Genomic DNA, 27,500 nt, shown 5'->3' with positions numbered 1-27,500 from the left:
GTTAAGTAGGCAAATAAAATCCCTTTTTTTATATTTGAAGAAGCATCTTTTTGCAGGTTTCTAAAAAGCCTTTACTTTGATCTCTGTTAAAGGTGCAATTATTTTTGTTTGCTCTTGTATTCCAGCAAATGATGCTGCCAAAAAAACACAAAACACTGACTGTTTCAGTTTAAATGAATATTTGCAAGTAGAAGTTGGATAAGCTTAGAGCATTTGAGCTGAGCTATAAAAATCAATTTAAAAGCAGGCAAGGCATTGACCTTGATATATTTCATAATAAGCTCTCCCTGCTTAAATTCCAGTTGCTCTGAAAAAAAAACACAGTTTTAGAAGCGGGATGCAGCAAATAACACATGCACGTCCAAACACACACAAACGTGGCATGCACACACACAGTCACTCACACGCACAGAAAACAGGAGTCACTGTTGTCATCGTTGTGAAATCAATATCGGACAGATTAATTCTGTCCTTTCATCCCAGCTCTGCTCTTTCAGGAAAGCTCCTCAGCACAGCAGTACAACTCTGCAAGATCCTTCACAATAGATTTTTTTTTCTCTGCTAAGCATTACTCGGTGTGCAGCAAGCTCAACACCCTTTCCAACTTTTCTCTAGGGACAGCTACTACAAAGGGGCTGTCTTTTCTAAGATATGTCAAGGCCTGAAAATCCACTAACTGGTGAGTGTACAATTCTGACCTGACTGAAGCAGCAGTGGCCTGCAGCCTTGTAGAGAGCTCTGAGCTGTACACTGGCTTTGCTCTGCAGCTAACACATCACGAAGGGTAATGATTCCAATTAAATACATTTAGTTACTCTTTAAATAGCAAAGAATCCAAAGAAAGATAGGTTTGTCTTTATTGAAATGTGTGATTTATTCATTTATAAATCAAGTAAACACCAGAATAATTTAAGAATACCAGAAAACAGAAGATAAATTTAGGATGTTGCTTTACAGTTGGGTGAAGGTTTTTTAAGAAAAATATTAGCATGTAGCAGAAAAGAAACCCTTGGAACACAGGAAATACTTAAGATGAATCAACCTTGCTATTATGCATATCACTACTGCACAATAGGCAGCTTCTATACATACTATGTATTTTTAAAATTTCAAAGTTCATGAAGTGTAATGCAATGGTTGATATTTATAATATTTGTCTATATATATTACCAGAATTTGGAAGGTAGTTACTACAGCCAATATTTCATTTCTAACAATACACCTGATTCTAAAAGTATGTGCTTTTCAATATATATGTATGGTTTATATATAGTGGGAGAGACCTATGTCACTGTCAAGGGCAGAGCAGAAATGTGGATTGAATGGTGAAATGATATAAGCCCCTCATGTGTCATCTTCCTAGGAATAATCTCTCAGCATGACAAGCCTGTGCATTCAGAACTGTTTTGGAAGTTGCCATTGTACAGGAATGTGGAGATTACTTTGATGCTGAACTTCTGATAGACAAATAAGGGGAAGGCAGGTTTGGGTCAGATAACCCGTTTACAGTCTGATATGTATTCAAGCTGTACATCTCTCTGAGCCTGCAAAGCTGATCTGGAAATTCTCTGGGAACAAACTTTTCCATTGTCTCCCACACTCCCACTTTCAATGCCAAATACAACCTGCAATTTTGGAGGTGTGTGAAAACAAGTAGTAAGTGGGGAAAAAATTTAACTGTATCCTTTCACAATTCAAGGAGAAATGTGAGGTTTGATTCTCTGTCAAGTTTGCTCAGATTTACTCCCAAATAATTCACCTACTCCGATAGTGAAGCCTTTCAGAATAAAAAGATAAGCAGAAGAAACCAGAGAGGACAATGTTCACAACCAGGCTGTGTACCCTGTTGGAGCAAGACTAAATTGCCATCAGGAATAGGAGTAAAATGAGTCTCTGTAATGATTCTTTGAAATCAAACCAGATTTAGTATAGCATATGAATGTGGTTTATTAAGCGAAACTCTGTAAGGTGAGTGCTCTAAAGTAAATTTCCAGTCTGTTTTTTCAGCTGGATAATCTATTGCATTTAGCTTTTCCCACTTCAACAAGCGCTTGTTATAACTTCTCCTTTTGTGTCCAAGTGTTAAGATGATGGGCAGTATTTGCTGATTCAAGCTTATCTAAACTTTTAACAGGAAAATCTTGCATAAACTCAGTCTGTTTGAGACAGCAATCTTTGTAACTGCCTAAATATGAGGAATAGTTTCACAGTAACAAACAAGCACAAGTAGTTTAATGGATTCTCTGAAGAAAAAGAAGAGAAGCCTTCTGTATTAACACATTCATACCCACTTTTTAAAACAGTTTGAAATCATTTTAATGATCTCCTTAATCCATTCTGAGCTTATATCTCTGGAATTAATGGAAAGAATGGAATTAAGGGAAAGAATGGAATGCTCCAAAGTATGAGCTCCTTGCTAACTGATGGAGTAGAAATGTGCTTGTTGCATTTCTCCTGTTGGCTCTGGAAAATCTGATCATGGCCTTCACCATCACACTTACTAGCATTTTTCCACTATTTTCTTATTTATAAAATAGTCGCACTTGTGTTATTACAATAATTATTCCAGAGCAGTCTCTGTGATAGATTCAGGTGTCTCATTGTGTAACTGAGTAGGGGACCATCACTGAAACAGGGAGCCAAGGTAAGTTATCCAGCATGTCCCATTTTCCTTTTCCTCCTTCTCTTCCATAATCTGATGTGTTGACCTCACTTTGCTGATTTTTGAATGCTGAAGAGAGATCACTCCATTTTTATTTTTTTTACCACATGAAAAAAAAGGGAGCAAATGGACAGAGGAAGCAAAAGAATAGGAAAACCAATTAATATGAAAAATACAAAGTGTATATACAGGTTAGAAAACAGTCCTTTTATGAAGGTCAGTATTTTCTGAGATCCTCTGTTATCCCTAGATAATATGCTCCTAAGATAATTGGTCCTTCAGCAAACATCCTCATGGGAGGGGAAAAAAAAAGGGATAGAGGACACAAGTGCTGAATTCGGTAGAATATGGAGACGGAGTTCTTTTTCTAGTGTTGAAAGAAAAAAGAATAAATTAGAACAACTCTTAATGTATTTTCCTATAGCTTTGAAGTTTTAATATGAAGTTATTGTACATAGTAAGAAAGCAAGTTTTCCCCATGGATATTAGCTAATTGCCCCAGGGGCAGAATGGGTGGCAAGAGAAGATGTATTAAAAACCTATCTTAAAAAAATATATCTTAAGAGACTTTTCATCTTCCAAAATGTTTTTAGGTTCATTTGTACTGCAAGCTTTAATTCTTGAAATCATCAACACGGAATACAGAAAATATGACTACTGTGTTTGTATTTCAGGACCATGTTTTTGGTGCATCCTTCATATTTTCTCCAGTGACAACACATGGCTGATACTCAACCCTGCAAGAAAACAAAGATGAAGGAAACAGCTGGTTTCATCTATCTGTGCCATCAGAACTAAATGAATAATTTGAAATGAATAATTTAGTTTTAAAGTGTCATTTTTAAAATCTTACTGATTTATATGTGAAACTACAAGTCTCCTAATTAGGAAATAGTTACTAAAATCAATAAATATGTTGCTGATACACTCCACCCTAGAAGTGCATATAATGAAGTCAGATACTCCTTTCTTCACTGACATGAACTGCTTTTCCCAGGTGCCAGTCTGTGCAGTTTGATCTGCTTACCACCTCAGCATAGTAGACGTATTGACAGCTGTTTTCACAACTGCTCGAAGTTGGACTATCCTGGGGGCTGCATTAAATTGCACCAGGAATGAAAGCTAGATTGAAAAACAAAACAAAATAAAACAAAACAAAATCAGCAACAACAAAAAACAACAAACCAAACCAACTAAAAACAAAACAAAACCAACTTCAAAAAATCAACTACACTAGATTTGATTTAGATACAAAGATCAGTGAAAAGACTATCACTTTCTCCTCAGTGAAATAACAAGTACATGAGCTGGCTGCAACTCACTTCATTAACCAAATCAATGTGAATTTCAAATTTCAAATATAATATCTGAATATACAATTTTAAATTGGTACTGGTGGAGTTTCAAGCATTTGAATTACAAATTTGCTTTTTGCTAATCCATTCCCTAACAGAGATCAAACACTTGAAAATTCATGAAAAGCAAACATGAAGGGGTCACAAACATGGTCAAATGTTACCTGGCTGTTTAATTCAAACGGATACTCAAAGAAAATGTTTCCAATATTTGTTCAGCCCCTTCTTTCTAGTTAGCTTAAAAAATTAAAGTTAAATGGCAGCCTAATACTATGTGCAAATTAAGAAAAAGAATCAAGGAGACTAGAAGATAGAAATAGGAAGATCATAAAGACAGATTGGCATATCTGGAGTCATACTGGATTTAAACTGAGTTTGTGGACAATCACTGCTGTGTTTTCATTCTGAGAAAAATAACTGTGAAATTTGGAAACAAGTTTGCATTTTGAATATTTCTGTCATTCAACATCACTGTGATCATCAGTTCATTGCTAGAAAAACATATTAATATCCAAGTATGCAGCTACGCATTGAGCCAGTACTCCAAGTTTAGCAATGTTGGTACACATTTCATTTCAGTTCCACTGTTGCCAGTGGTATTGACAGCATAGTCAAACGTGCTGTTACTAAAAAGGAAAGAAGCAATAGGATTCTTGTTCCTAAAGTTCTACGTAGTTACATTATGTATTTTATTTTCTTGCATTACAAAAATCTACAAACACGACCTTCTCATTTCAGTTTTCTCACAAGTTTCCTTTGTCTGAATCTCACTGAAATAGACAAGCTGCCAGTGAGAAAGCTTAGCATCAACCTCTTACAAAGCTGAGAGACGGGAATTACAAAAGGAAGAAGATAGTAGACACAAAAAATAATTTTTCACTTCATCAAATCTTATACTAGAGGGATAATGTATGATACCACTTATCATTGCTATTTCTAAGGAAAAATTTATTTATGTATTATGAGCTGTATTCTCACACAAAAAATGAAAATAAAAACAACAGCAACAGCTTGAACATAGAGAGTAAGGCTTTCCATCTCAGTTCAAGAAATGCTCCTAAGAAAGTTTTCTTTCCAACTTTTCATCCAACAGCAAATTGTTCTTTGCAGATATACAACCTCTCTACCGAGCAAAATGGAGGAACTGGAATGTATCATGCCTTGTGTGCTTTCCTTCAGTCTGCAGAGATCTCAGCTTATATAACCCATCTGCAAATTCTATACAACCCTTGCTGTCTATCACTTAGTCTAGTAAGTATTTCTGTTGAACTTGGTGACTCTCATTCTAGACATTTGCTATAAAGAATTTATGTAAATGTTAAAGATGGATATAAGAGTATCTTTGAGGGAAAAAAAAAAAAGAAAAGGAAACACATTTGAGGATTTTTGTCTTTTTTTTGGCCATGTAAGATAATGAAAAAGTATGAAAAGACATGTAGGTGTGATAGATCAATAAGGGTAGCTTGTTCAAAGAATTAAAAATGATGGTTGCTGGATAGTAAAGTTGGAAGGTCCCCCTAGAGATTCTGCAAAAAAAAATTGATAAAGCAAGGAAGGGTTGATTAATTTCTGATAGTCAAATATAGCAGAAAGAGATGTATGAGTCATCACAAGAGAGAAAGTTTCTGGATTGCTTCCTATTTCCTGGTCAATAAGTGAATGTTTCTTCCACCACCCTTCTTGCTAGTGTGGTTTAAAAAAAAAAAAAAAGTAAAGAAAAAAAGAGAGAAAAAGAGAAAGGGGGGTGGTTTATGAGTAAAGAGTTTAGTTTTGTTCAATAAGGCAGTTACTTCACAAAAGTGGGTGTTTTCCTAAAGGGAAGAGCAGAAAAGTCCTAGGGGCAACAGGATAAGACAAGTGATGACAGTGTTCTGTCACACTGAAAGTTTCATTTGTGTGAGCACTGAGCTGAAGATTACCAGCAAACTGAAGGGTGAGCTGTAGCAGCAGTAGCATTGTTTAATGGGCTACTTACTTTTTACTCTTCTCCTGGCATGAGGATTTCATAACTTACATTCTTCTCTTTCTTTCTCTCTCTTAAACTAATTACAGTAAGAAGAGAAAGAACTGGCCTCAGAGAACTTTATTTTGATTTCTTTCTCTTCAGCACCTTAAGGTCTTGTTCAGCCAAGATCTTACAGATTCTGTGAAGTGCATTTGCTGAGCCAACATGCGTGCTTAATTTTATATTCCTCTTCCTTCTGCCATGGAAGTGATAAATCAAAGACAGGCTAAGGTTCAGAGTAATCATCTGCATAGGTGAACTCTTTATGCTTTGGATGAATGCCAGAAACAGCACAGTTGAACCAAAACTTTGTTGTTTAGAGGTTAGTTTTCCTAAATGAAATCCTATCACAAACTTATAAAGTCCCACAGACATCTAAAATCTAAGTTAGCTGTTATGGCTAAGAGCAGCTTCGTTTTGTTCTGTATTGTAATTTCGCCTCAGGAGAGGACATTTAGAAACCCTTTCTGACTAGTCTGTGATTCTATAGAGGAAGCCTAAACAAGTTTAGACCACGTGCCAGATTTTCAGCTGACTGAAGTCATGAGATGAATTTTCCCTGACAAAAGGCCATTTTCATGCTTCTTTCTGGGTGAGCTGTTGCTTGTGTTTTGTGAGTTGGTGAAAGAAAGAAATCTTATGATTGCCCCAGGGGAATTTTAGATTGGATTTTAGGAAAAATGATTTCATGGCGAGAATGACCAACCACTGGAATGATCTGCCTAGAGAGGTCCTGGTGGTATCTAAGAGGTGTGTGGATGTAGCACTAACAGGCATGGTTTGGCAATAGGACTAGGCAGGACAGGTTGATGGTTGAAACTGATGATCTTGAAGGTCTTTTCCAGCTTATTCTTCCATGACTTGACAAAAGTTGAACCCACTCACTCTAATTGGGAGCTTTCTGTTACAGTCACTGGACATCCTTGTTGCACATCTTCATCATTCTTTTAGGCAGAGTGCCAGACTATTTACAATGCTTTTTTTTTTTTTTTAATATATGTATATTTTTATACTCTATTGCATAGTTTGCACATTAATACTTTTTTTACTGTGTATTTTTTTTGAGAAGTTGAGATGCATCTTGCAAATTCCTATGTGTGCTATCTGTGGGTTGTTTAATGTTTGCTGAAACATGGTAGGAACCAAATTTACAGCAAATGCATCCCAAAGATCTGCAAAGTGATTGCTCTAGGATAAAGTAACTATTTCAGTAAAATATCAATATTTAACAGCTATAAGACATACAGGAATAGTTTATTTGTACTGAGTTACCATAATCTGCTGTATTATTATTATTTTTTTAAGATAGTTAATTGTAACCTACTGATTGCCTTTGTTCCACATAAAGAAATTTAATTATATGTGTAAGATATACATTATTACAATTGCTCAACATTAAGTACATACAATAAAAACAAATCTTTTTCCATTTAGAATATGTAGAAGTGATCTTAGCGAATTTATAGGACCTTAAGGAGGGTAAGAGTGTCATTGAAGTGTTCCTTGACGTGTTGGAAACTTCCTCCATTGTGTCAGCATCTAGCCTCATGAAAAGTATAAAAGACAATGGCTTTGGGTTTTTCAACAGCTTGTTTTGGGCTGGTAGGGGTTGAAGATCCCCACATTCCCAGGACTTCTTCCTAGGAATCTGAGGCAGAGGCGAACTCCTTGGAGCTTGAAAACTTCCAGTGATCCTGAGATGCCATGGAACATGTTCAATTTTCTTAACCAAATCTATGACAGACATAGGTTGCAAACAGTGTTGGTTTTTGTTTTTGTTTTTTTTCCTTTAAGGTTCCTTTCAGATTCTGTTAAGATACCTTTAAGATTCCTTAAGGCTGCATTTCAAATATTTCCATGCATTTTCATTACGGAGCACACATTTTCTCTAGCCTTTGCATGAACTTTGCATGGGAAAGGGGTGATAGCAAGCCTGCCACGACAAGGTACGGGATAGCATAGCTAAGTTAGAGGGACAGGGTGCTAATGCGGGCCCTTAATACTTTGCACCTTATGAAGAATATACTAGGCAGCAAGCTGGTGAGGCTTATCACCAGGGCTTTAAACTAGGTTTGATGGGGGAAGGGAATGTACAGCTGAGGAACATAGGAGGAATTGTTGAATGAGATCCCCTGGGAAACTGTCTTTAGGGACAAAGATAAAGATCAGAGCTGGAAACATGTTAAGGATGCCTTTCTGCCTTTCTGTGAGTGCAAGAGCTCCCCATCCCACAGAATAAGAAATCAGGCAGACAAAGCAGAAGACCGGCATGACTGTGCAAGGACTTGCTGATCAGGCTGAGAGGAGCTTACTTGAAGGAGCTTACAAGCAGGAAAGGGATTCACTTTTTACATGGTCTGATAGTGATAGGACAAGGGAGTATGGCTTTAAAATAAAAGAGGGTACATTTAGGTTAAATGTTAGGAAGAAATTCTTTACTCAGAGGGTAGTGAGGCACTGACACAAACAGCACAGAGAAGCTGTGGATGCCCCATCCTTGGAGGCATTCAAGGCCAGATTGGATGGTCCCTGGGCAGCCAGATCCAGTGGCTGGCAACCCTGCCCATGACAGGGGGGTTTGAACTAAATAATCTTTAAGGTCCTTTCCAACTTAAGCAATTCTAGGATTCTATGAACTACAATTCTATGTTCAATTACTTAGTCTGGATCCCCAAGGGTCTGCTTAAGCAGACAAGAGAAGTTATAAAAAGTATTGGAGTTTATCTCTGTTGGCTGTCAAAACATCATTTGTTCTTGTTTCAGAATTTTTTAAGGATATTTGCCTTTCCGAAGACATGATTTTGAAACAAACAAGCAAATGAGCAAGGAAATTTCTATAAATTTAACCAAAGACATAATTCTTGAATATATGTGAACAGTCTAGAAAGAATACAGCAAGATTTCTTCAAATCGAAACATCAAATTTTAATTAATAACTTTAAAATGCATGAATAGAAAGGAGAAAGTAAATGCATTTTAAATATAACAGCTTTAAAAAGGCATTTGTCGCCCCACTGCCCCTTTGCATAGCAATACGTTCATATCCGAGTCTACAAATGGAAAACAGACCTAAAGAGAACAGACTTGCCAACTTATTACTGTGACCAAAATATGGAGCAAAATAATGTATTCAGCTTCAACTTATGATTTTTTATATGATGTTCATTATCAAATATGTCTATCTTATAGAGGTGCATGTATACCTACACACATACATATTTGTATACATGCATTTGTCTATGTGTTTGTCTATGTATACAAGATCTGTAAAATAAACAACTGAATAAGCAAGATGAAAAGTTTAAGAAAAAATTAATTATTAAATTTTGTATTTTAAGCATATATCATAAAGTGACATGAATGCCTTGAAGACAAACACCTAAATAATATAGTGGAAAGTTATATTGTTCATATGAGTTAAAAATGTAGAGTAGGAGCCAGCATCATTTTATCTCTCTATATGACTTATTCCTCTATATCAGTACCTCTATCTATACATTGGAGTACAGAAATAGCTAACAATAGACGCATCTAATTGAAATGTGTATGAATGGTATGTACTATGGGCTATCATTTCTTTCTGCAACTAATTTAGAATTCAACAGAATAATATGAAGTCTTTTACTACTTAATTAAACTTTTGTAATGCCTGTTTTACCAAGATGAATAAAATGCATAAATTGTATGAGGTGACATCTAATGCACACAAAAAAGAGAAATGTAAAAAATCAGAACAGTGGGTACATTAAACTGATTCTTAATAATTGAAACCAATTTAATCATTTGAGATTATTTTATTCTAGCTGACGTAATACTGTAGCAGTTTTATTCTAATTATAACCTGTTTCATTTTACTCTGCCTTTCTAGTTAATTATTACAGTCAATTTGTAAAATGACATGGTTCCACATTTGCATAGGTCACTATTAAATAAATGAATAGCTGAAATTACTCTAGCATTGAAGTGTCAACTTTGGTAGAAGTCAAGAGGACTTCAAATGTTCTTCTAACACCCCTTAATGTGTTAATGACCACTATTAAACTGCAATTAAAAGGCCAGAGAAAAAATGCATGAAACAGTTAATAGAAAAATAGCAGAGACACAATTAAAACACTTTGGTTTTTGACTGATAGAAAATAAAGTAATATGCTGAAAGAAGTATAGTATGAATCTATGCCTAACACATGACAGAACTGACAGTTTAATGATAACAAATCATAGGCTGCCTTTTTGGAGCATTACACATCAGCTTGACATGAACATCAGTAGTAAACAAGACAATGTAATGATTTTACCTTGTATTTAAATTGCTACTTATTATGTTACTAAGTAATAGCTTTAAATAACTTGGTGTCCAGGCTAGTGATGTACTGTGTTTATGTAAGACAGTACTGAAAGATATGTTTAAGTTTTTTGTCATCCTAAATAAAGGATATATGTATGTCTCGGCTGCGTGCAGTCTACCATGATTGCATCTGAAACCTCTTCTGAATCCATAACACTGTCATTAGGTTTTTTTGCTCATGAGAGGAAAAAGTAGTGATGATCTAGTCCTAATTCAGAGCAGAACACATTTTTATACATCGGGAGGTGTGTGTGTAACTCCTAGGCAGCAGAGCTATGCTAGAGCTAACATTGTTACTTCAAAAGCATACCTTGCTGAGAGGTGAACTAAATAGTGTGGGGCGAGTACATGCTATTCCAAAAACTAGATTATGTTCAACATGAAAATCAACATTATGTCTGAAAATTTAAATACATATGTCAGAAAATTCAAAGTTATGGATCTCACAGGAATTAAAATTTGACCACTGTGTGCATAAGTAGTATTTCCTATCACTGCTACGTTTTAATCATTCATATAATCTACATCTCTGCAATATAGATTTGTTGTGTTTGCCTTGGGAAATACAACTAATTGATTTCCATAGTATGTTTTTTGTATCAACTGATCTGCAAAGTTAAAGTAGCTGTATGGGTTAAATCCTGTTCACAGTTACACCACGTCAATCCAGGCTATTTTTGCAAATTTAAGTAATTCCACTAATCTAAACAAACTTATTTTGCATTTCTTATGCTAACTAGAACAGAATTATTGTTCTTCCTAAACTCCACATTTGATAGTGCTTGCTCCAATGAAAATAGATATTTGCTTCTTGGATCAGTGGACTAAATCACCATTGCTCTTCCTTACCATTATGTCTTCTCACATGCAAAAAGAACAAAAATAGAAGAGCAGCTCATTACCTTTTCAGTCTTTATTTGCATGGGTAACATGCACATTTTCATGCGTTCTTCTATAAATCGGTAGGAAAACAAAACCAGTCTTCCTTTTTCCTCCTACTTACCTTATTAAGTATGTAATGTGAAAAAGGCAAATTAAGAGGAAGATTCAAACATTCTGTTGCACGTTCTTATACAAGGACAAAATTAATGTTGTGGAGGCCAGGGTTTTAAGGGATATTTAGGCATTTAAAAATGTAGATAGGCCCCCAATGGGATTTTCAAAGGTTAGATTATTTTGAAAGTCCTGCTAGGCACTGAATGTATTTCTTTGAAGTTCTCATACATGTGTAAGTTCATACATTGAAGAAAAAATGCACATAATCAATGAAATAATTGAAATAGATTCAACCATATCCATTTCATGTGCACCACAGATTTTCACGTGCTTAAGTCTGTTTGTGTTCAGATCAATGCAACTTCTTTTGCTGTTAAAAATGAGAGATAGTGGTTATATTGTGCAGCTGCAGCACTAAATTGTCCATTATTTATAGCTTATCTGTTTCAAAATCTAATCTCTTCAAAACATTCAAGGTTCCATTTCTACTGAGAAGTAAACCCCAGCTAAACATGAAAAGAAAAAGCAAAAAAAGCAAAAAACAAAACAAACAAACAAAAAAAAGAAACAAAAAAAAAAACAACCAACCAAACAAAAAAACCTCACAGATAAAATAAGAAAAGAAACGAGAGAAAGACTTTTTATCACATTTACACAGTTAAAAAATATTGAAATATTTCCAGGCTTTTCATGTTTACAATAGCTTGCCTTTATAATTGCAAAAGATAAAAAGCACTAATAAAATTCTTGGAACATATTTTTCTGCAGATAGTTTGAGTAGGGACTCTCTACGCTTAACAGGAAAATACATGGCAGAGAAGAAACAAATGCAGCCTAAAGCTGGGAACTTTTTCTATGGCTGGATCTTGTAACATCCCAATTATGTTACTCCTGTAGGTTCAGCACCTCATCTATTCTTGCTAGCCTTCTCTATGGATTTGACCTTTTTAATGAGATTTCTTAGTAAAGCCTGAAGGGTTTTTGTTTGTTTTTTGTTTTGTTCCTGTAGTGTCTTCCTATACCTAGGCTTAGCTTCTGTGTATTGCCATTGACCTTTGGCAGTACTGGGCTTACAATAGCAAATCTTAACACATCCTATCTCTTTCCTCGGAATACTGTTAGAAGTTTGCTTCTCATGAAAAGTTGAGTACGAGATTGACTTGCCCTGATGAGTTTTTGTGGTGTGGTTTCATAGAAGGCTCCTTGTTTCCCACGATAGTTTTATGGGTCTCAAGCACAATGAACAAACGCAGGGCCAGTCTGTTTGGTTGGACAGGTGATACAGACATTGTCCAAACAGACGCATGAATACTTTCAATAGGCAGCAGGGGCCAGAAGGGAGTTTGGTAACCACAAAGAACCTGATAAATAAGCATCTGAGAGCACTAAGGAAACCCCAAGATGTCCTGTTCCAGTAGATCCTTGCTGATCCAAACTCAAGCCAGTTTCACAGCTGAGCTAATGCAGCCAGTATAAGAGGCACAAATACTGATCCTCAGTGCTGGAGGTACTTCGTGAAGGCACTCCCAGAGATGGTCCTGATGTCAATGGTTCTGGTCTGGTTCTGTGACTAAATGGGATGGGAGGACGCACAGATCTGCATCCCCACATGGACCTAAAAATGAAACAGGAGCAACACGCTAAGGGAGAAACTAATTTAAGGATGAGAGATAGAATTAGAATCATAGAATTGCTCAGGTTGGAAAAGACCTTAAAGATCATCGAGTCCAACCACAACCTAACCATACTACGCTAACTCTAACAACCCTCCGCTAAATCATGTCCCTGAGCACCACATCCAAATGGTTTTTAAACACATTCAGGGATGGTGACTCAATCACCTCCATGGGGAGCCTATTCCAGTGCTTAACAATCCTTTTACAATATAGTACAATATAAGTGGAATTGAAGCTAATAAATCAAATAAAATGAGAGAGAGTGTGTCCAAAGCAAAAGGCCTTACCCTAATGCTGAAGGCGAGATGGCTAGGGAGCACAGACTGCAGAGATAAGCAGAAAAAGAAGGCATAATCTCTATGACTATGACATAGACTCCCAAACAGTTTTATCTTTCCCCCTGAATGGAAAGTGGAAACAGAACAGTGAAGTCTTCTGGGATCAGAAGTTTGTTCTTTCTCTTTTGAGAATGGCATACAGGGAACTGCAGCATTAACTCTTTGACTATAAGTGCACTACATGACATTATGATGTAGAGTATTGATAACAAAAATCATAAAGCCACAACACCTGGCCACCTAAGGAGTATTCACCTTAAGAAGGGCAAGTGTGGCACCCAGAGACACAGGGCATATCTCTGGTCGCTGGGGAGGCAATGACATCTTGTTCTATCCACACCACCTGTTAAAACAATTGCATGCACCCAATTTCTCGAAGAGCAATATTTACCACTGCTGAACAGACCAGAGCAAAAAAGAGAAATAAGTATATATGAAAACAGGGAAGAGTCAGATGAAGGCAAAAGAGGAACACAGTGGATTTTAAAGAGAACTAGAATAAAAGTATAATTAGATTAGTGAAGTGGAAGAAAGTATGAACATAGGTTGGGTTTTCTGCAAGGAATATAGAGAACCAAAGTAATGCAGTGGTGACACAGAGAATCAGTTGCATAAAAAGGGAGTACATTAAACAGAAAAAGCCCAGGTTTTCTTTTTAAGTTAGGCTCCACTTTAAAATTATGCTCAAAACCATAGTGATGTTAGTTAACTAAAACATCCAGGTTAGCTTGTAATATTTGTAAGTACTGTTAAAACGATTTTTTAAAAACATCAATTTGGAAATGCTGTAAACTAAAATGTAAGCACATAAAAATGACAATTCAGTAGAAAATAAGTTATGTTTTAAGGAAAATATACTGGACTTACAAACAAATTCAAGTAAGTCTAAATTTTGTTTGTTAATGTTCATTTTTTAGTTCTTAAAAGAATTTTATAAAACAAAATGAACAAAAATACCTACTAATTACTTTGTAAAATATTTAGGATACTGAACCGAAGATTTTTATATATATGTATATATATAAATATATATATGTGTATGTATATTTAATTGTAAAGTTGAGAAAAATGTAGATCTATTTAAAGCAAGAATGACAGTTGTTCAGCATTGTGATGTATCATCTTGACATGAACTGAATGAGCTAGATTAGTGACTGACACTAGCAATGTCAGAATTTAAATCACACACAGCACACACAAACTCCGTGGAAATATACTATTAGCACTTGGAGTAAGCAGTGATGAGTAATGAGACATAAATTGAGAGTGTCAATAGTTATAAGTCCCCACAGTCAAGAATAATGAACTGTACCATATGTATGTATATTAATATGTGTATATATGTCTGTCTGAAATATGTCTATAGCAACTTTAATTACAGTTAAGTTTTGTGAAGCAAGAACCAAAAATCATAGATTGGACAAGGAATCTCAGTTCAGTCTACTTAATGTCTTTAGAATGTGGTTTAATCTATACATACGAAGGTAGCAAAGCACTGGAACACATTGCCCAGAGAGGTGGTAGGTGCATCATCCCTTAGGGCCTTCAAGGTGAGGCTGGACAGGGCTTTGAGAAACTTGATCTAGCAGGTACAACAGGTAGATGTACCTGTTCATTGCAGGGGAGTTGCATTAGGCGACCTTTAAGGGTCCCTTCCAACTCAAACGATTCTATGATTCTGTATCTTTGCTTCTGTGCGTGGTACAGGTACACAGTTGACCTTCCTGTTTACCCTATTTCACTTGCCTAAAACTAACAGGTACATGACAGTACATAGAAAAGGAAAATACCTTGTTTTAGTTTTCCTGAGTGTTTTTTGGCTCACTGAGACTCAGGCCAATGGTAAGTTTTACTGGTACAATGGAAAAAAGATACATACCTACTTTAACATACCACACTGTACCAGTTAAAGATTGCCATGATCCAATGGTTAGTCCAGTTTGATAAAATTTATTTCCAGTTGTGTTTGTCTGAGAGATATGGTGTAAGTAACTCAAGAAATTGTTTTGAAAGTCTTCCTGACTTTGGGGAAGAATTGCAGAATATCTTGTCTCTAGAAGCGTTTGGGAAAGCACACTGGGCTCTGTAAATGTATCCAACAGCTTCCCCATCTCAGCCCTCCCAGCCACAAAGGCCCCTGAACTAAACAGAGAAAAAGCAGCTTCACCACACACTAAGTGGTACTGTGTGATATATTGTTTAAAGTTCTCTTTGCATCAGAGAAACCTATCATGCATGACATGTGTAGGTTATAATTGTCTTTTCCTCAGTTTCTCTTACAGAAATCCCTGTCAAAGCAAATCATTTTGGCAGACTGAAATTAAAGCCATTGTTTCAGTGCCAACTCAGGATAGCCACTGAAATATTGTAGGGATGAGAACTTCACTACTGCCTAGATGGATAGATGATTATTATCTTTTGTTCTTTCTCTCTAACAATGTTTGTATCATCTTGACATGGGGCGGATGGATGACATTAGTGACTGCCACTAGCAGTGTGAGAAATGTTGCTATGCTGAATTAAGAAACTAAGTAACATCTTTCAATTCCACTGTCATAAATAGGGAGAGACGCAAACTTGGTAAGAAGCTGTGCTTCTGTCTTCAGCAGTCTTGATCAGAGGCTGATATCCTTCCAGTCCACCCCCACTTTCCAGAGCAGATGGTACACAGGACAGATTTTTAAGGATTAATTCCTCACTGTTTATTTTAAAAGCACTTTTCACCTGTTTTGTCTCATCTGAGGTTAGTAATTAAAACGGGAAATCTCATGGGAATTATTTACTATGGAGTCTAGTTGGAAAAAACCTTTAAGAAAATGAAAGCTGTACAAAAAAAATAAAAAATAAGTACAGTGAAATATCAAAGACTAATTGAACTTCCAATTTGATAGGAAAGCAACAGTAATGTCTCATTTAGATTTCTATTGCCTCTTTTGGAGAGAAAATGAAATAATTGGCATCTGTATGTTGTAAGTGCTTTGATTTTATTTTTCTTCTTTTTGTTGCTCCGTAAAACAAAGTTTCCAGAATGATATATGCATTAGGTTTATATTTCCAGTTTTTCTAAGTGAGCAGTTTTATTTTAAAAGGTAAAATATATTTCTTAACCTACCAGTGACATTGTTCTCCAGATAGGATCACTTAGCTATGTAGTGAATAAAGTTTAATTGAACCCTTTAAAATCTATACAGCTGTTGTGTAGTGAAATAGGCAGGTGGATTATCTCATTAGTATTAATACGAATGTTCTGAGGTCTCTGCACATTTTAATGTGTGTGATGTACATATTTGGTAATAGTTTTTCAGTTGTTAAAAATAAGAAAAGCAGTACAAGAAAACTTTGATAAAAATTATGTAATTGATTCTTAAATGGGATGAATTAAGGACATAAAAATGATGAATGGTCCTACAAAATCTATTCTAGCAGACAGAGTGAAAGTATTAATTTTAAAAATTCTGACCTATTTTAATTTTATTTTAGGAGTGTTCTTTTTTATATACTGATGTTACTATAGGGATTTTAAGTGCTTTCCTTCCAATCAGTTTAGCTAACTTAAATCCTTTTGTAAGGTTTGCCAGCATCAAAAATTTCTACCTTATCTTCCAGGAATCTATTTTCAAAGAAAATATTAATTCCTAGGACCAAATACTGACACTGATTAACACAGATAATCATGTAATAAAGATGGAAAAAAAGGCGCAAGAAGCACAACATATGTAGAATACCATAAAGTACTTGAAAAATATTTGTGTAACTAGCTGAGAACATGACCCATCATTTCCAAGTCTGAATGTGGAGGATCAAAGGGAGTTCTGCTTGGGAATAGTGCATCTTCACATTCCCACTGAACCTACTGCATGTTAATACCAGGTAGCACTGAGGTAACCTCTGAAAAGCTGGGCTGGTTTATATGTCTAGGATTTAAAGGTCATTTTTGTACTTCTGCTCAGAGAGAGAACTTAGGTACGAAGAAAAACAATTATCAATTATTATTATCATTTGTGGGTACTGAGCCCAATCTAGCTCTGCCAGCTTTGAGAAGTTAAAGTAGATTTGCTTGCTCATAGGAAACTCATCCTTTCTCTGCACAAGGAAGGAGCACACTGGTGAGCTGCTGAGGTTTGCAACTCCCAAATGCAAGAGCAGTCCTTCCTCTGAGATTCGCAATGTTTACTCCATGGGATTGGTATTGCAGACCCTCTTCTCATCCACCAAAAGAGCTGAGTACCAGAAAAAGTTCCCAGAAATAGGAAGCTCAATTTCAAGGGGGAAAAAGGAGTAAGAGTGAAGAAGAAATCAAAAGCAAAAAGCACATGGACAACAGAAGACAGAAACTAGGAAATTCTACAGTTACCAGCTACCTGTGTGAGAAAAGGAAAAGCTTACAGATACTGATCAGTAAAGTTTTTTCACTTTATTTTTAAACTTTTATATGCGCACCCTTAACTGCTGAGGAAGTGACTTCTGAAGTAAATCTTCACAGGAAAAACATAGAAGCTCAACACGTTACACATGAATTGCTCATACCAAATGCCTAGGAAAAGTGTTAGTAGACTAACAACATAGGTTAACAGTACTAATCAATTCCTCATACACCATCTCTCATCTGTCATCATATTCACATGCAAACTACTGCCTTGGAATATGCTATCTCTGCAGCTAAATGACTCAGGTATGATGAGCAGAATTCACACAGAAATGCAGCATTATTTCCTTCAAGCAGCAGTGGAAGTCAGCTGGTGTAGACTTCCATATTATTACTGCTTCCACATGCTGATATAGTTTGCTTAACCATACAGAGCAGAGTTCACTGCAAGCATTCATGGACTCAGATTTTTTTGAAGTACAATGCGATATTTCAAATTGGTTCATTTAAAATTCTTCTGTGTAGTGTATATTGTGTATTGTCATCATTATCCACTTTGACTTATACCAGAAACTTTCAGTTAAAGTAGTATTTGTGATGCCTTTCTTTTTTCTTTACTTCCCCAAGGCTTGAACTAGAACAGCAAATTTTCAAGCTTCAGATGTGTTCTCTGTATCACAGTGGAGGACTGGTATCAAACTCCACATATTGGTCTACCTACACATTTTATAGAAGTTGCAAGTTGTTCCAGTGTCTGAATATAACATGGGAACAAATACCTATAAACATGCACATAAGTAAAACAGTGTTAGATATACATACTGTACAGATATGGCATTTAGCAACAATAATCAGAAGTTCTCAAGAAAGGAACTAAAAATGAATGAAATCACAAAATGCAACATTTGTCTTCAAAAGCCTTTCCGCCCCACTCTCCCCTTCCCCTCCCCCCCCCCTCGTGCTGTATTGCCAGAAACTTAAATTTGCTCAGACATCTGGGGCAGTACTTCAACAGGACCATGTGGAATGAGCACCCTAACAAGGGACAATTCTAAGCTGTAATTTCCTAACAAATAATAAACAATTAAACAATTGTTAAACACATTTATGAACCTTATAGCAAAGTGATATTACAGGTAAATGTTACATTCGGTGCCTGGTTTCATTTTCAAATCTCATTCCTACCTTAGGAAGATTAAACGAAAAATACACAGCATATAAGAAATGTAAAGAGTTGCATGGAAGGGGGCTATAAGGAAAATAAGTAAAGGAAGAAATGCTTCTCTTGCCAAGAAGCATTAGTGCTCCATTTTATGCATCTTCCAACAGCTGAGTGCAGAAGGTTCACCTCCAGCTCTGTTGTATGGCCTGGGGGATTAGCAAAAGAGACCACCCTGGAGGCTGTTAAATAGAAAAAATAGCGTGCCTGCCAGCTGGGGGCCAATTGATTGCTGTTGGTGTGTGTAAGGCAGTGATGAGGGGGAGGTGGAGAGGTGATGAGATTTGTTCCTGAACAGTTGGTTTTGTGAAGGACTCTTACTACCTCAAAGCTGTTGAGGCTACTGCAATTGTCCTATAGCTTCATCCTGAGTAGTTGCTAGACTTTCTTGCTAGAAAAATTGATGAATACAGCAGAGTCTTGAATAAAATGTTATTATCAGCAATGAAAGGGTTAGAGGCTTGCTCCTGCCTGATACTGAGCTCCTTCACCACCCACCAGATTTGGCAGCTATAGGATTGAACCTTTTAAAAACTGTAAGGAGTATAAGGTCTTTATGCAAGAAGGACTTTCAACAAGAGAGTAGGATTTTCATTAAATAGTGTGAAATGATGCATAGCACTATTTTGTTTCAGGAAAAAAAAAATAAAAAAAATATATATATAGATGATTTGTGAAAATTATCTTTCTTTCGTAAGGTCCTGAAGATATTCAGTAGAAATAGCAAAGTGTTTTTCAGTCTTTTCAATTTACGGTTTTGTTTACAAAACCTAAGGAAAATCTCTACATGCAAATGAAATGGCTGTTATTCCTCAAGGCAGAGGCTAGCAAGTGGGGTCAGTCTTACTGTATGTGTAAGCACAAATAAAACATGTGCATGCTTATGTAAGTGTGCAGCATTTATCTGGAGTCATAAAATGGTGTGGTTTTTTTTGGATCATATTATTATTTATCTCTCATACACTGCTCATAATGCTATCAGCATAATTTACTCAAACATAGTACTTGAAATATCTAAATATTAACTTGCATGATGCTGAAATTTTAAATTTTTTTTCTGTTCTTCTAACCCATGACAGAGTTGTCAATTTAACCAATGACTATCCTTTTAAGGAAGATTCTGTCAGAGATATTTTGACAGTCCTGTTATGGTATCTCTGCCAGCTATCCTTTATCCAGTCTTGATGAGACGATCAAGGAGTTCTAGAACGTTTCCTTTTTTAGCCAAATCTCTGACTGTTTAACCTCATCACAGTCTGTTCATCAAAATCTCGTACATTGGGTACTGAGGTAATTTTGGCAACGCATGGAGTATTTTAGACAAGAGACAAAGTATTGCAAGGAAAGTTTTATTCTATTACTGTAAGTTTGAGACGAATTATTTTGTTGCATTGTTGAAACTGTGTTTGTGTTTCCCTACTGCAGGTGAGTTCCTTCAGAGATGGATGGTGCTCACTGCAGACTGAAATTTTAGAACATCTATTTTGGAATTTTTACAGTCCTCTACTTTTATCTGTAACTGCAGATTTCCGATATAAAAACATGGTTAGAACTGGGAATTACCATCACTTTTCCCTGACTCCAGGACAATTATATGAGTAGTAGAAATAGGATCTCCCTGTATTTCCAGCCTGTTTCAGAACTGGTTATATCAGTTGGCAAAAAACTTTTCTGATCTGAGTGTCTGTATTAAACTTCAGAGCATATCTCACAGCAGCAATTTACCTATTTCTGATTATGAGGTCCAGGGGAAGAACTTGTATGCCACAGGGTTACTTTGGTGCTGTTAAACCTCCCCATTGTTTTTACCAAGTTCTCAAAATTACACCAAGAAGCGGACATTTCAGAGAAGACTTTACTAAATGGCCTTTGTACTACGGCATTTTGATAGTAGAATAGTTTCTCTGTAGCAGCTGTAGACTGTTGACTTCTACTCTTTTGAGATTTACTCCTTTCACACTTGTTGGACAAGACATTATAAAGTGACTCACATTAAAAAGTGACTCTGGTGTCAGTGGATCATACTGCATTACTCAGACATTTGTATATTTTCCATTCTCTGTAGCCGGTGAGATTTGTCATATCTACACACTCAGTCTCACAAAGTGTCTTGTATGGTTGCAACCTTTTCCATTAATAGTATGTGGAAAAGGGATCAGTACAATTGTAGTATTGGTTAATTTGATAGTGCTATTGTATGTGGAAATATCATGAAGTACAAGTCAATTTTATGACAGAGAATTAACTATATCTCAGAGTGAAATTCAGCGATATTTAGAAATGATATCAGTCTTTTAGAGCTGTCAAATGCTAAAAAGTATATGGACTCTGTTGTTGCAGAAGAAAATGCAGTTTTGTAAAATACAAAGGACTATTTGAGTACGGTGAAATGCCTTTATATTGCCAAAATCTGCAGCTGGATGTGACATTCTGGAATGATATCAGCAGGGAATTGAATATGCACAGTTCCCTACAGTTCACCAGCCATCTGATTTTAGTTTCTTAGCATTTATACACGTGTTTTTGTTTATTATAAAATGAAAATTTGACACATGTAAACATACTATGTTAAGTGGGATTTGAAGGTGGGCTTTAGCTGGAGAAATCCCATAAAAATGTCGAAACTCATTTTTTTTTTCTTTCAGGCCAGAAGGTTTTAGAGAGATCAACTTTCTATGTGGCAGCTGGACTCCCTGTGGTGTTGTATTTTATTTTATTTTTTATAGCGTGTAGCTTCTAGATTTAAAAACAAAACACGCTATTCACTTCCTGAACAAGCCTGCAACTGAATTAAAAAAAATATTTTCAATACACATAAATTGGGCAGAAAGGCAGCACAGTCTGCAAGACACCTTCTATTCTCAAAGGACGAAGATGCACAAACACAAGCTAGCACAGGTGAGATAAGAAAAGGCTTCTTTCACCCATCTCCCACTGAGACATGCATTCGTCTTTTCTGTCTGCTCAGTGACCTGGGTATTCACCACCATCCAACTGCTCCTTAACTCCTACACCTGGGACTACATGTGCTGACTGCATGCAGTAACGGTGGGTCTCTACATCCCACACAGAGATGGAATGTGTCACAGGGATGACCACACTCTGGCCACATCTACCTGCCAATCTATCAAATCCAGGCTCCCACTCTACTTACCTTGCTACTATCCAGCTATGATAGACTGGATCAATGGACTGAGGCCAACTGTATGAGTTTCCACAAAATTAAGTGCTGGGTCTTGCACTTTGGTCACAACAACCCCATGCATCATTACATCCTTGGGCAGAATGGCTGGAAAGCCGCGTGAAAGAGAAGGATGAGGGATGTTAGTTGATAGCTGGCTGAACATGAGCCAGCAGTGTGCCCAGGTGGCTAAGAAGGCCAATAGCATCCATGGCATCCTGGTTTGTATCGGAAATAGTGTTGCTGACAGGACCAGGGAAGTGACCATCCATCTGTACTTAGCACTGGTGAGGCTGCTCTTTCAGTACTGTGTTTAGTTTTGGGCCCCTCAATACAAGAAAGATATTGATGCACTGGAGCATGTCCAAAGAAGGGCAATGAATCTGGTGAAGGATCTGAAGCACAAGTCTTATGAGGAGTGGTTGAGGGAATTGGGATTGTTTAGTCTGGGGAAGAGGCGGTGCAGGGGAGACCTTTTTGCTCTTTACAATGACCTGAAAGGAGGTTCTGGTAAAGTGGGGGTCAGTAGGATGAGAGGTAACAGCCTCAAGTTGCACCAGGGGAGGTTCAGGTTGGATATTAGGAAAAATTTACTCTCAGAAAGAGTGCTGAGGCATTGGAACAGACTAGTCATAGAGGGGATGGAGTCACTACCCCTGGAGATGTTCAAGAGACATGTAGATGTGGCACTGAGGGACACAGTTTACTGGGCATATTGGTGATGAGTCGATGGCTAGACAAGATAATCTTAGAAGTCTTTTCTAACCTGAATGATTTTAAGATTCTGCATTGCTTCAAAGCCTTACTTCTGTTCTTTTAGGTCATCACTGGGTGAGAGTAGTTTTACTTCTGACCATGTCTATTTTCACCGTCCACAGGACTCACCTCACATACTTTCATATTTCCAGGGCCCTGCAGATTGCAGGGCTTGACTGCAGAGAATGGGATAAGGCTGAGAAGATTTGCCTGAAATTAATGAATGTGGAAAATCAAACTACATAATTCCTGACAGTCTTCACAGCTGCATGGATAACTCTTGTCATTAACTGAGTGTATATCCATAACCAACACATTTGTAGTTCGAAATAGTTTGAAGAAAAGGTTTTATTTTTACTAGAAAATAAAATTCAATGAAATTCAGCAAATTTTTCTACAGTGGAAATTCCTTTGAACAAGAGATGGCAATAGCAGCCTCCCATCATTCTGGAGTTGCTCTTCAAGTGAGAGCAGGTGAAACAGGTTTAGGCCGCCTTATTTCCTCTTTGCTTGGCTTCTTCCATTGGACTCCCTTGAAACTCTTGCTATAAACTTTTATTTCTCTTTCCTATCCTTGTCTTTTCCAGTGAAAAATCCAGAAGGAATGTGCATCCCTTGAGTGAATCCCTATTTCTTGTGCCAGGCTAGCCCAGGAAAGTGCAATCTACAAATCTCTCCTCCATCTTCCTTCAGTTGCACTTCTAAATTTGAGTCCTGAATGGGTCACATAAAGTGAAACAATTTGGAGATTTATTGTAATCATATACTGACATTTTCCCACATCACTAACCTACCACGTGACCTAGCAGACTTGTCAGCTCCTGCCCAAAGGAGGGTCAGGGCAGAAATAGCAAGGGTGTTGTAAGATGGCACGGGGGTCTTCTGGCAGTGCAGCAAGGGAAGCCTGTCTGTTATTTGTTCTAAACCCATCTTTTAATAAAGCTCCTGAGACTGTCATTTTGATATTAGAAAAAAAGAAATTTACACTTTAAAGGAGACTCAAGCCATAAATCTTAAATCAATTTCTGCTTTGAGCCTGTAAAAATAAAAACTTTTGAGCCTAGTTCACAAAATATTTGTTTGGAGAGTCTACAACTTTAATGTGGAAAAGTAGAAATTATATTTTATGGTAAAAATAAGATTTTACTATGTGTGAGTGGAGTTTTTTTGTTGTTTATTTTTTTCTCTTTCCATTCATAAAACCAAAGCTACTGACCACTAAAGAAACCAGGATATTTTGCAAAAATATTATAGATACATGTAATGCCCTTATTTTATTCTCTCTCTTCATCTCTCACACTGTCCTTTCTCACTCTGTGTATGTTCCTGATTTTACAAAACCATGCTTGTGACATGAAGCTTCTCCTCAGCTGCTAGGAAAGTGAGAGTGATTGTAATATAGCTACCTTTTTTATAAAAAGAAGCCCGGTGCTGTCTGACATAGTTTGCTCTTCTAGTCTTGAGCACTGAAACAAAGCAGACACAGTCAGAGAGGGAGAACTGGAAAGGGATGAATTTGATGATACCGTGTTAGCTTTGGACTTCATATTTAAAAAATAAAAATAAATCAATATATTCTTTAGTTGGGTTTTGCTTTAGCCACAGTGACAGTAGCAAGCAGAAGATGACTTGTGATTCTGATTTTACATTTTGTTGTCACTTATTTATTCTCAGAGAACCTGAGAATTTATGTAAGTGTTTTCTGGGATTTGTGACAGTGCATTAGTACAGTAACACAGCCTCACTTTAAATAAATGTGTATTGTCTTCCACGATCTCACTTTCATGTCTGTGGTAGAATGGCAGCTGTGTGACGAACATGTGTATCCTCCAAAAAACATTTAACTGACCAGTATCAAAGGAAGGAGGTATAAATGATAAGCAACAATCTAGTTAGGGTGCTTCTGGAAAGAAGACTTGTAACAGTTTGCCATATTCATGTCTAATAACTCTTTGTAAATTCTCAGGTTAAGAGGGTATGTCTTTGTTGGCGACATTGTTTTGCATTTTCCAGCAATACCATTTTGAGCCTTCTCTCAGCCTGAATGTTTGTATAACATTCCTTTGCTTAATAACAAATTTATATCCATACTTCACAGGCTGAAAAGTCTGGAAATTTTCTTTCTTAAAGTAGTGTTCATACTGCTTGCTGTTTGTCCTAACTAGTGACAAGTAGTCCCAACTTCTATCTTCATTCTTCTCTCTCCCTTCATCTTACTCCAGCAAATTAGTCATTTTGGGAAAGTTTTACTAAGTAGATATCCTACTTAGTAAAACAAGTAACTCGTCAGTCTGTAGGACTCACTGGTGCTGGAGCTGTCAGTCAAGGAAATCCATCATGCAAAGAAAGAAAATATATATAAATATATATATAATTTTATGTTCATTAATAACATTTCTAAACACTAACCAAATCTTGTGCTTTAGGTTGCAAACAGATCACTGCAGGACCAGGAAAAAAAATTTTCTCTTTTGCTTGGTTGGATGGATGCATTATTGTTATTTTATTCATCTTTCTGTAGTCTCACTGTTACAGTCAAGACATACAAGCTAATAGATTAGTGGTGAGACCCAGTATTGAAAATTAAATATTACCATGTAATTATAATGTTTTTTTTTTAGTTTATACTCATTTCATACCTTTCTTAGGGTATTAAAATTTCTTTTTTATATTTTATTTATTTATTTGTTTGTTTGTTTGTTTTAATCTTCTCAATCCTCTTTTTCAAACTTAACTGTCTCTAAAGTTTTCCTCTTCTGGTTTGTTCTAACTCTTTTTTTAATTCTCCCTCTTTGTTCTCCCTGTCACTTATTCCATTCTCTCTACATAATTCTTTCACCCTTGTTTTGCCTTCTTCCTCTCCTCTGCTCGCCAGTGGAAAGGAACAAAGCAGGTCAGGTACAGCATTGGAACTTCTGACTTTTAAGCATGGAATCAAGCTGTCTTTACACATTTCTCTTAGTATTTTAGTTACCTTCATATTTACAAACATCAAGGCTGTTTTGTTCTGATGGTGTCTGGACTGATACTGTGCATCCATATGTGAGCATGCTGCTTTAACTCTCTTCCTGGCTCTGACATAGGTCCCAACAGCAGTTTAGAAGCATGACGTTCATTCAAGATTTCTCTGCAAAAATCCTCCATCTTTACTGTTAGCTTTCTTCCTCTCAGTTGCATACCTACAATTAAACCTTACTGGTCTCACATGACCAGCACAGTGAATGTAGCATATATTATTTTGCCTTTTATCCCTATTCCCCTTTCAGCAGTTTGCACTCCTCTCCTAGTGCTGAATCTTTACTTGTTGGAGAAGACTCTATTTTTTAAAACCTTTTTTCTATATTCTGTTATGTGGAGAGAGAAGGGACAATTTTTTCTCCCACTTCCTCTGCTTACCAAATCCTCTCTTAGCCAATCTAATTCCTTCTCATCAGATGGAGTACAAACCATGAGAGACCTCTCTTGCATAAAAGACAGCTTTTCTGATATTAATTACATTTTCTTAGGGAAAATACTACTGTGTATCTCCCTGTACATTTTATGTGATGGATACTGTGATGAGAGAAGAACTGGGCTGCTGTGTATCTCCCACTTTTCTCCTTGAAGGCACTGTCATCAAAAACAGGTCTTATACTGCAGTTTTCCCAGCTGTAAAATGGGAATCACTCAGAAGAGTAATTAATTCATGCTGTCACCTTTAAAGATAGAGCTGCCTTTTAGGATTCTCTAGAGAGTTTCTGGACAACTTACACGTATGTAAAGGCATATCCAGAACCAAAGCTACTTTTTCCATGATAAAGCAATCATTAAATTTGTAAATACCCCTTCAATGCTGAGTGTTGAGATCACAGATGTCTGTCTGTTCCAGATTACTGTCCCATTTGTTTTCCCCTGCGTGTTATTTTTTTTTCTTACCTCTATATTTGTCTCACCACAAATAGGAATGGTTGACCTCTTAGTGAAATTCAAAGTTTCAGTAATTTTTGAAATTACTTCCATTACTTCTGCCTTGATTCTTTCACCTGCTGCATTCAGCAGAACTTGTTTTGCTTCTCCAGAAGACTCAGAATTCAAATGTATACAACTGGTATTGGAAATCCATATACATGGCTATAAAATTATCTACCTTGTAAACAAATATCACGTGTTACTGTGAAAAAGAGTAGCTATACTTGGCTGACAACACTGGGATTCCTCTTCTGACACCTTTAGTAAATTTATCCCAAAGTGTGAGAATGAGCAGATGCACATTTTAGATACTCTCTATCTGGAGATAGACTGGATAGGCTAGAGAGAGTGATGAACTAGATAACCTCTTGAGGTGTTTTCCAGCCTTATTTTCCAATTCTGTACGCGTTCTCTTAAGCTAACACCTCTTGTAAATAAATCTGCTTTGGTATCAGCAGTGGGAAATACTTAAGACACATGTTTAATGTAACTGCTGGTGGACTCATAACCATTAGACCCACCTTTCCTTGATGTAAGGAGCAAGGATTTAAGCCCATTACTAACAATAACACTGTGAAACTAGTAGGGCTAGTTTAAGAAAACCTTCTAAGCACTTTCTTAGGCCAACTACCCTCTGGTACTGACTGAGAGAA

This window comes from Meleagris gallopavo, chromosome 1 (genome assembly GCF_905368555.1).
Source record: "Meleagris gallopavo chromosome 1, MGAL_WU_HG_1.1, whole genome shotgun sequence".
In the NCBI taxonomy this organism is placed as follows: Eukaryota; Metazoa; Chordata; class Aves; order Galliformes; family Phasianidae; genus Meleagris; species Meleagris gallopavo.
This window is presented reverse-complemented; position numbering follows the sequence as displayed.